Genomic DNA, 10,214 nt, shown 5'->3' on the forward strand with positions numbered 1-10,214 from the left:
AAAAAGCCCTTGCCAGATGGGATCTGCCTTCAGCTCATGCTAAAGATTCTGCTCCAGAGCGACGCTCACCAACACACTCGCCAAAGAAGCTTCAGAAGGATTGGCATAAAGTTTGACGCTTTCTCCCGATTTGTCCGTTATTTTCCCATTCTCAGTTTGCTTCTCGACGTTTAGATGTCTCCTTATAAAACAGACGACTCTTCAACCTATTCACCCCCCAAGGCTCCAAACTTGGAATTGGAGTCGAATAGTGGTTACCTGCTAAAAATCACAAGCACCTTGTTAAGCTCCCATGCTTTCAAAGGTTTATTCACCTGTTAACTGTTTGTTTTCTTACAATTTTCTGATTGTTAGTACATGGCATATGTTTTTTTTTAAGTTTTATATTGGTTGGCGTATGGCATATTGTCAGTTTTCTATCTGATTGTGGCAGCCCTGTCAGGGGAAAGCATGCACACCTTCATCAGAAATGGTGCGGTTTTATTCGTTAAATAGCAGGGGCTTAAACTCCTACATGATGCCTACAAAGCGAAGGCCGATGTTCTCTTTTGCCAGGAAACCCATTTCTGTTGTTCAGCTCCTCCCAAATTCTTCAACAAATGTTTCCCACATAATTATCATGCCTATGCTAAAAACAAGACTAAAGGGGTTTCCATCCTTGTATCATCCAAAATTCCATTCCAGTTCAGGGGTGTGCATGCTGACCCCGCGGGTAGATATTTAATGTTGATATGTGTATTAGGGAACGTCACATACTCTTTGATCAACATATACGCCCCAAACGAACACCAAACCAACTTTCTAGCGAAAATTCTCCCAAAACTCCTTCACTATAAAGTTGGAAAATGTGTAATTGCCGGTGACTTCAACATAGTCTCAGACCCTAACGTTGATATTGTCAAAGGTCAAGGTGGCCCTATAACGCAGGCGCAGAGAAGCCACAGCAGAACGTTTAGTAACCTCTTACATTTTCACGGTCTAATAGATGTGCGGAGAGCGAAAAATCAACTTGCCAGGGACTACACATATTTCTCCCCTCGCTTCCGTACCCATACTAGTATAGATGCGTTCTTTGATGACCCCCAAACCACTACACAAACTATGAATGCTTGGATAGGATTAAGAACTTGGTCTGACCATGCCCCTATTGGTATAGAGATTCTTGACTCTAACTCCCACACTGATAAATTACCATGGAGACTGAATGATAGTCTGCTCCTCAAATATGAAAGTAAAGCTCACATTGAACAAGTTCTAAAACAATATTTCACTTTGAACTCTAACGGTGAAGTAGGCCCACAGACAGTATGGCTGGCACATAAAGCGGTTTTGCGGGGGGAGTTTATTTCCCTTGCTAAAAAGCTTAGAGCATCCAGGGACGACACCCAATTGCAACTTGAAACTAAACTAGCATCTCTTGAAAAACAAGCTATCCGTCAGGATAGTGCCTTACAGTTCCAAGAAATAAAAGAAATTAGACAAAGACTAAACGACATCATCGCGGCTAAAACAGCCTATCGGCTGAAATTACTTAAAAAACTCTTTTACTCTAAGGGAAATAAAGCTGATAGATTATTAGCATCGCAACTGAAAAAACAACAAGCCCAGGCTAGGATAAGTCATATAACATCTTTACATGGCAAACAAACTGACCCTAAAGCTATTGCTAATGAATTTGCCGCCTACTACTCTGAATTATATAACCTCAAAGATAATAATACAGTGCCAAAACCAACCTTAAATATAATTAGAGACTATCTAGATAGAATCAACCTCCCTCATCCCACACAAACACAGCAAGATATCTTGAATTCACCAATATCAAGCGATGAGGTAACTGCTATAATAAAGAGCCTAAAACCAAATAAAGCCCCGGGCTCAGATGGGTTCACTAATAACTATTATAAAATATTTTCCCCTATACTCTTCCCATATCTGCTTCAAGTATTCCAGAATATCATGGATTCAGGAGACGTAAATCCAGAGTATCTCCAGGCCCACATTGTTTTTAATTCCCAAGCCAGGAAAGCCCCCAGATCAATCCCAAAACTACCGCCCTAGACAAGGTTCAGATAGCACATGTAGATTCCATAATATTATCCATATATTAAAAAAGCAGAAAACCCCAGCGCTCCTGCTATCTTTGGATGCGGAGAAGGCGTTCGATAGGGTCAACTGGGAATACATAGCGGAGACTCTCCGGCAGTACCAAATAGGTCCAACTTTCCTTAGAGCAGTACTCCCCCTGTACATGAATCCTACAGCTAAGATATGTACGGCGGGGGCCCTATCGAACACCTTCTCCATCACTAACGGCACGAGGCAAGGATGCCCATTGTCTCCCCTTATTTTTGCATTAGTGGTTGAACCACTTGCCCAGAGAATCAGAGACAATGTAGACATAGCGGGAATTTCATGCGGTACGGAACACCACAAAATCGGACTATTTGCCGACGACATCTTATTAAGCCTTAGAAACGTTGCGGTGTCACTACCCAATCTGTTTAAGGAACTAGCAAATTTCCAATCTGTCTCTTGGTATAAAATAAACCAATCCAAGACTCAAGCACTCCCATTTCATGTTCCATACCCTAGTCTGCAAGGCTATAAGCATTCCTATAATTTCGATTGGAGGGACACATATCTTGGCCTCAAGATCCCTAAGGATCCTGAGGATATTTATAGGTTAAACCATCAGCCCCTGCTGAAAATGATAGAATCAGAATGTATCAAATGGAAATCAGAATCTATTTCATGGTTGGGAAGAATCATTTCTATAAAAATGAACATTCTGCCGAAATGATTATATTTATTTAGAATGTTGCACTTGGCACTACCACCACGATACTGTCCGGCCATACAAAAAATCATAAATCGATTTATTTGGGCGAATAAGCCCTCTAGGGTCACTTTCAGTTGTGCTCAACTCCCTAGCAACTCTGGTGGGCTGGGATTCCCAAACATAAAAATGTATTATATTGCTTCAATGTTGGAAACTGTAATTCGCTTGCACTCCCCGCCTGGGGTTAGGAATTGGTTAGATATCGAGTCCAATTTTGTTAGTGACCACAATTTGTTGCAACTTTTCTTGCTACCTAAGAAATTTAGGCCACCTATTACAAACCTGCTGCCGACATCTCGGGATGTCATGATTAAAAAGCTCAAGCTTACCTCCTTTCCATCACCACTGACTCCCATTACAGCCTTGAAGTACTTGATTCCCAACATCAATCTCCAAACATGGATTACTAACGGAATCACTGTCTATTGGTCATTTGGACTTTGCGAATTCCTTGAGGAGATTTGAAGAGTTAGCTGAGAAGTATGATCTACCAATCTCTCAACATTACACTTACCTCCAGGTGACTCATTTCCTCAAATCTCATCTCCCGAATGTGAAAATCCTACGCCAAAAGATGAGAATGGAATACCTTTGTAGTAAAGCATGGGACGGTTAAGCACTCATTTTAGATTGCTACAAACAGCAACTCCAGTTACCGGATGACTTCAAATTTCCATATATGCAAAAATGGGAGGAAGATCTCCAGATTCATTTTGCCCCTCGAACATGGCAGTATTCCATATTAGCCCCCAAAGCTGCCACCAGCTGCACCAACCACGTTGAAACGCATCTAAAAATACTTCATCGCTGGTACCTTACTCCGCAAAAGATAGCAAAAATAAACTCCCAATATTCTCCTTTGTGTTGGAAGTGGGGAAGTTGGCACATGTATTCACATGTGGTGGCACTGTACGTCAGTTAAACCATTCTGGTCTAAAGTCTTTACCCTACTGAAAGACAGATTGCACTATACCCTGCCATGCCTACCCCAGATAGGGCTGCTACAAATATATCCCGAAAACTCTCCTACCCTTAACAGGAAACTGTTGTTCCACATTTTCAATACAGCGGCTACTTTAATAGCGAAATCCTGGAAACAAAAGGAGATGCCTACAATACAGCACTTACTCCAACAACTGGAATTTAGAGAACACATGCATGAGAATGAATGCAGGAACACTAAAGTCCAAACTCAAATGTAGCCAAATTTGGGACCCTTGGCACCCTCTATGACTCTCAGGAGTTATGAGTAATGGGTTGCCTACCCTAAAACCTTACCTATTATGCCATATATGCCATGTACTACTTATGATATTTTTTTTATTATTCAACGATGCCTTTATATTGTTTCATTTTATCTTCCTTTATTTTCGTTTTCCTTTCTTCTATCTTGTACCAGACAGACTGAATATTGTTTATGTTTATATGTGCTTTAATTATGCACACTCAAGACGAATGTGTATTTTGAACTAGTTTATTACATAATAAACATACAAGTTTACAAAAAAAATATAAAATTCCGTAAGTGCTCCACATCAGGAAGCTGCACTAGCCGTGTAGATCAACCTCTACTGTCTGTTGACCTGCTGTAACATTGGGATCTCCCTAGCGGTACATAAAAATACAATATTCAAATAAATTGTACATCTAAAGTAGCCATTCCTCAAAACATTATTTCTAATGTGTTATGTCAACTGAAGGAAATATTACTTTTGTAACTGCACTAGTCACTGCCCTGTGACAGTTAGGGGCAGATTTATCAAAATGTGAGATTATAACTCAAGTTAGTAAATTGGTAAAGGCCAATGTCAAGCACAGTTTGCCATGTTTTTGCCCACAAATTTTTTTCCCCCCATAATTCCATCATTGCATCTGAGCTGCAGTTGCAGTTTATACAGTGGCACCTGATGTGCTAAAAGGAACACAATTGCAAGTGTGTATGTTGATAAGTAAGATGCTATTGTGTACGTTTGTCGTAGTGGAGACTGTATTATTTCCTGTGCTCCAATTGCACAAGTTTGATGCATATACTGATGTAACATGCACAGGGTAAAGTAACACCAAAAATGAAAGTGTTTTAAAGTAATTAGAATACAATGTAATGTTGCATTGCACTGGTACAACTGGTGTGTTTGCTGCAGAAACACTACTATAGTTAATATAAATAAGCTTCTGTTTAGACAGGGTGCAGCCATTTGAAGGAGAGAAGGCTCAGATTACACAGCAGATAGCCGATAAACTCTGTAGAATATAATGAAGTTTATCTGTTACCCGCTATTTAACCTGTGCCATTTAGCCCTACTTCAATTAGTGCCATTGCTACACAGCAGTGTGTTTATAAACACACAATAGTAACGTTTCTGAAGTAAACAGACCAGTTGTACCAGTGCAGGGCAACAGAACATTATATTTTAATTACTTTAAAACACTTTAATTTTTTGGTTTTACTGTCCCTTTAAAGGTAGTGTCCAGTGTTCCCATCAGTGGTGTAACTAGAAATTACTGGGCCCCAAAGCAAATGAATTTTTAAGCCCCCAACATATCCAGAAGTTGCCCTGTTTTACCAATAAATGTTAAAATGGCTCTTTATTTAGGTCTCATGGGGGCCCCCTATAACTCCTGGGCCCCCTCTACCTAATGCCCCCCCCCCTGCAGCCGCTGGGTCTGCTTCCTCTGTAGTTAAGCCCCTGGTTCCCATATGTCAGTAGTCGTTTTTACACATGATTCAGAAGATTGTTACCACTGTGCTTAAGGTGTATTTGAGAGTAATTATTTATATTTGACCAGGGCCGGGCCAGGCCAGCTGGGCGCCCCAGGCGACCCAGCTGGCCACATCGCCCCTTCACGCGAGCGACCACATCAGTGCGCGCATGCGCGTCTACACGAGAGTGCACGCCTACACGAGAGCGCACGCAGCGTCACCCCCTCCCCTCACGGTGAGCGCGCGCATGCGTACTGACACATGCGTCATTCGGCATCGCATTCTCTCAGGAACAGCAGCAAGCCGGATTCAGAGGCCCGGACTGGGGTAGGCAGTAGGGGAATGTACATGCCTGGCGCCCCCCAAGCTTTGCGCCCTAGGCATGTGCCTACTCTGCCTACCCCTAGTTCCGGCCCTGTATTTGACATAATGTCATTGTAGAGTGTTTGCCATAAAAGCCTTTCTTCTGCTTGTTTGTGTAATATTGTCATACTCGGGATCGGACTGGCCCGCTGGGATACTGGGAGAAATCCCTGTGGCCCCTCTCCAAAAGTCCCTTTGTATTTGGGTGTGAACCTTCAAAGATAAAATATTTGAGGGTTTTGTTGCGCAGTGACAAACCCATTGACATGACAGCTATTTTAAGTTAGGGTGAAATTCAGCAGCATCGATTGGGTGTCATGCACATGAGTTCATGAATTCCTTATCAGGAATCTGAGGGGATGAGCACACTGTTAGAAGTAGCAGGAGTTCCATAAAAAGGTGCTGTTGCAGGAGATTGTCTCTGATTGCTGGCCATGCTGTATGAAAAAAGTTACCTAGCTATTCTGTTGGTTAAAAAAAATGTTGACCCAGGGCCCCCCATAAAGGTTTTTTTGAAAAAAAACTTTGGTGCAAGGGCCCCCCCCTTACAAAAAGAGTTAAAAAAGAAACATTCGGGCCCCAGAGAATATTTTTTTTAAAAAACATTGGTGGCAGGGGCCTAAAGAGTATTAAAAAAACACACACATTTGTGTTCAGTATAACTGATCTCGCGGCTTCAGGACTTCAAGTGCGGCTCCTTTCGTGACTTTGGGTCTTTTCACAGATACTGGACTTCCATTTTGGCTCTTTTCATGGCTTCGGGACTTCAAATTCGGCTCCTTTCTTCGGGACTTCAACTTTGGCTGTTCAGCTCTTCTGGACTACAAAAGACACAGCAGGGCTTCATCGCTGTCAAGGGGGGCCCGGCAATTTAGAAAAGTGCAGCACAGCCGGGCCCCCCTTGACAGCGACGAAGCCCTGCTGCTTCTTTTGTAGTCCAGAAGAGCTGAACACAGTAGGCCCAGGCCCGGTACAGTAGGCCCAGGCCCGGTACAGTAGTACCCCCTGTGCCCCCCTGATGGTGGCCCTGTTCACCAATCTATCTGGAAAATGGGTAGCAGTGGCGAAACTAGATATTACTGGGCCCCACAGCAAATTATTTTTCAGGCCCCCAAAATATCTAGAGTATGACCTGTTTTACCAATATGTATTGCAATTGTATTTGAATTAGGGCCTTATGGGGCCCCTTTTCCTTCTGGGGCCCCCTGCAGTCGCAGGGTCTGCTTCTTCTGTAGTTACGCCCATGGTTCCCTCCCTTCCCCTGTCTAGAATCTTGTAGCCCTCCCCTCACTGTACATATCAATATTTCCTTTCATTTGCTCTACATCTGCCGCGTTGTCCTTCATCTATGGCCAGTCTTTAATAATACAACAAATGGAACGTTGTCTATTTGATTCCATAGTATAAATGTGCCATATTGTGTAACTAATATATGTTCTACTTTCTTTTTCTGGTACATAACATGAACAATATGTCCTTGGCACAGCCTTCTCTAAGCATCTGAAATAGTCATAGCTGTTTTTAGTCTTTACAGTAACAAGGTCAGTGTCGGACTGGCCCGGCGGGACACCGGGAAAAAACCCGGTGGGCCCCGACCCTCGTGGGCCCCCGCCGGGCCAGACCCCCTCTACATATAAAAATTTTGGGAAAAAAAACATTTCGCCGATGCGCATCGCCACTCGCGCATGCGCACGAGAAGCGGTTGAGCGGCCGAACTCGGTAGGGGGGCGGGGGGCCCTGGACCAGCAGTCCCGGTGGGCCCCGAGCCCCCCAGTCCGACCCTGAACAAGGTAGACTTGTTTATTCTGAAATATTGAGTTTCAAGGCTGGATTCCCATGGCCTGGAAAGACTTTTCAGATTAGACAATTATATTTTTGTAATATGTTATTGTAATTGGTGATAATTTGGGTGGCAAATTCTCCAGAAAACATCCATGTTATTTTAGCTATGCTTTTGGGGTGCTTGTGAGGGGACATGCACATGCTTTACAAATATATGAGATTATATTAGAGATATATAGCCGGGGATCTTTTGTATACATAGGGACAGCAGCAGACAAGAGGCCATATTTACTCCTACTGGTCGCGGAAGGGAAGGGGGCACTGCAGCCGAACAATAAATGGTCACTGAAGTTTATCAAGTCATATGGCTGAGGGCACTTGGGAAGCTAAGAACGTATCTAGTTTACTAAAGACTGCACGGGCCCAGGGTATTTCTGCAGAAGATACTTGTCATCATCTTCTTCAGATTCTCAAAGTCAAAGTAAACTTAATTGTCGTCTCAGCAGTATACGAATACACAGTGAGACGAGACGACGTGGCTCCAGCTAATACATATCACAAAAAGGCACTTAGAATACACAATAATATGTAAACATTTTCTTTTCATTCCAGTTTTGGCAGCGCACATGCACAGTACAGGGATAGGATCCATTATCTGGAAACCTGTTATCCAGTAAGCTACAAATTTTGGAAAGGCCTTCTCCCATAGATATACTTGTAGAGTGAAAGCAAATTCAGAAACAAAAATAGCTTTTTCGTTCTAGTGCGCATACACATCAGTGGCAGCAGAAAAGAAGAGAGAACTAGGAGTTAGGCAGGTTACATATATATATATATATATATATATATATATATATATATATATATATATATATATATATATATATATATATATATATATATATATATATATGTAGAAAGAAGATCAGCACTCTCTGTAGTTTAGGTGAAAATAGTGTTGATTTATTAATCAAAAATCACATCTTATCCGACGTTTCGGTCCCACATGGGGACCTTTCTCAAGGATCCTTGAGAAAGGTCCCCATGTGGGACCGAAACGTCGGATAAGATGTGATTTTTGATTAATAAATCAACACTATTTTCACCTAAACTACAGAGAGTGCTGATCTTCTTTCTACATATGCATTATACTTGGACCGTGCACCTCTGGCTTCGAATTTTGGTTTGAGTGCAAACCATATAGATAGATATATATAGATATATATAGATATATATATATATATATATACACTTAAAAGGTTAAACTGGATGGACGTGTGTCTTTTTTCAACCTAACTTACTATGTTACTATGTTAGAAGAGGAAGAAAGAGTGTGGCAAAGAAATACCCCTGGCTGGTGCAGTTTTCCTCTAACAGGAGCACCGGTCCAAGGTAAGCTATTACAATAACTGGGGGGGGGGGGTGCCTAAAATTTGGCAAATAAATTTACACAAACTAAACGAAGTCCAAACACTATAAATCAGATTTGTATAACTGACAGCAGGGGTGAAACTACAGAGTAAGCAGACCCTGCGGCTGGGGGGGCCCAGGTAGGGTTGCCACCTGGCCGGTATTTTACAGGCCTGGCCGGTAAAAATTATGGCTGATCCCAATGTTAATAATAGGGAAAAAAAGATAAATATATAGGAAGGCCGGTATGTTTTTCCAGAAAAGGTGGTAACCCTAGGCCCAGGAGGTATAGGGGCCCCATGAGGCCCTAATTCATATACAATTTCAATAAAAATTGATAAAACAAGTCAACCTCTAAACATTTTGGGGGGCTGAAAAATAATTTGCTGTGGGGCCCAGTATATCTAGTTACACCACTAACTGACTGATTTGAACCATAGTCTGTGGCCCCTAGTGGAGAAATTATCTTGACATGACTATTTTTTTTCTGCTTTTTTTTTTTTTACCCAAAAAAAAACCCCTCTGTTGAGGGACACAGCAATCCCTTCTGGAATTAAGGGAGTGTACCAGTCAGCTATTTATATACATATATAAGTGAAATAATACATTTCTGTTTAAAAATTGCAATGCAAACGCCACTAAAACATACTTATAAATATAAAAATGACATAAACAGAAGAAAGTTTGCATCAATCCCTATATTCGTACTCGACTAAGCAAATGCATAGCGCCTCGTTAGCGCAGTAGGTAGCGCGTCAGTCTCATAATCTGAAGGTCGTGAGTTCGATCCTCACACGGGGCACGTCTTTTCTTCACTTGCCATTTTTATTTGCAAACCCTATTGTTTGCCCCAGATACATTCCAGATGAGACACAAAGTGCGTTCAGGCCCTTAAATATGCATGGAATTCGCGTAGTGAGACCAGTGTTTTTAAAGGATCGTGTGGAACTATATAGCTGTAAGTGTATTAGTGCAGACATGGCGGAGGAGAGTATGTGATTTGTGAGACGGACTGCTTTAGAGGTATAGCGAGTTATTTCCAATACACTCGACCCTTGTGACGCCACTCGTGTGGAGAAGTGAGTACAAGTGTGAGAGAGAGAAAACGTCAAGGCT

The 10,214-nt window shown here is 42.0% G+C and overlaps 1 non-coding gene across 1 annotated transcript; it reads left to right on the forward strand.

Annotated features, from left to right (window-relative positions):
• Positions 1 to 9,827: 9,827 nt before the first annotated feature.
• Positions 9,828 to 9,900, forward strand: trnam-cau. The gene has a single exon. It is a non-coding gene; the product is annotated as a tRNA-Met (tRNA).
• Positions 9,901 to 10,214: the final 314 nt, after the last annotated feature.

The sequence above is a fragment of the Xenopus laevis genome, chromosome 4S, assembly GCF_017654675.1.
Source record: "Xenopus laevis strain J_2021 chromosome 4S, Xenopus_laevis_v10.1, whole genome shotgun sequence".
Lineage (NCBI taxonomy): Eukaryota > Metazoa > Chordata > Amphibia > Anura > Pipidae > Xenopus > Xenopus laevis.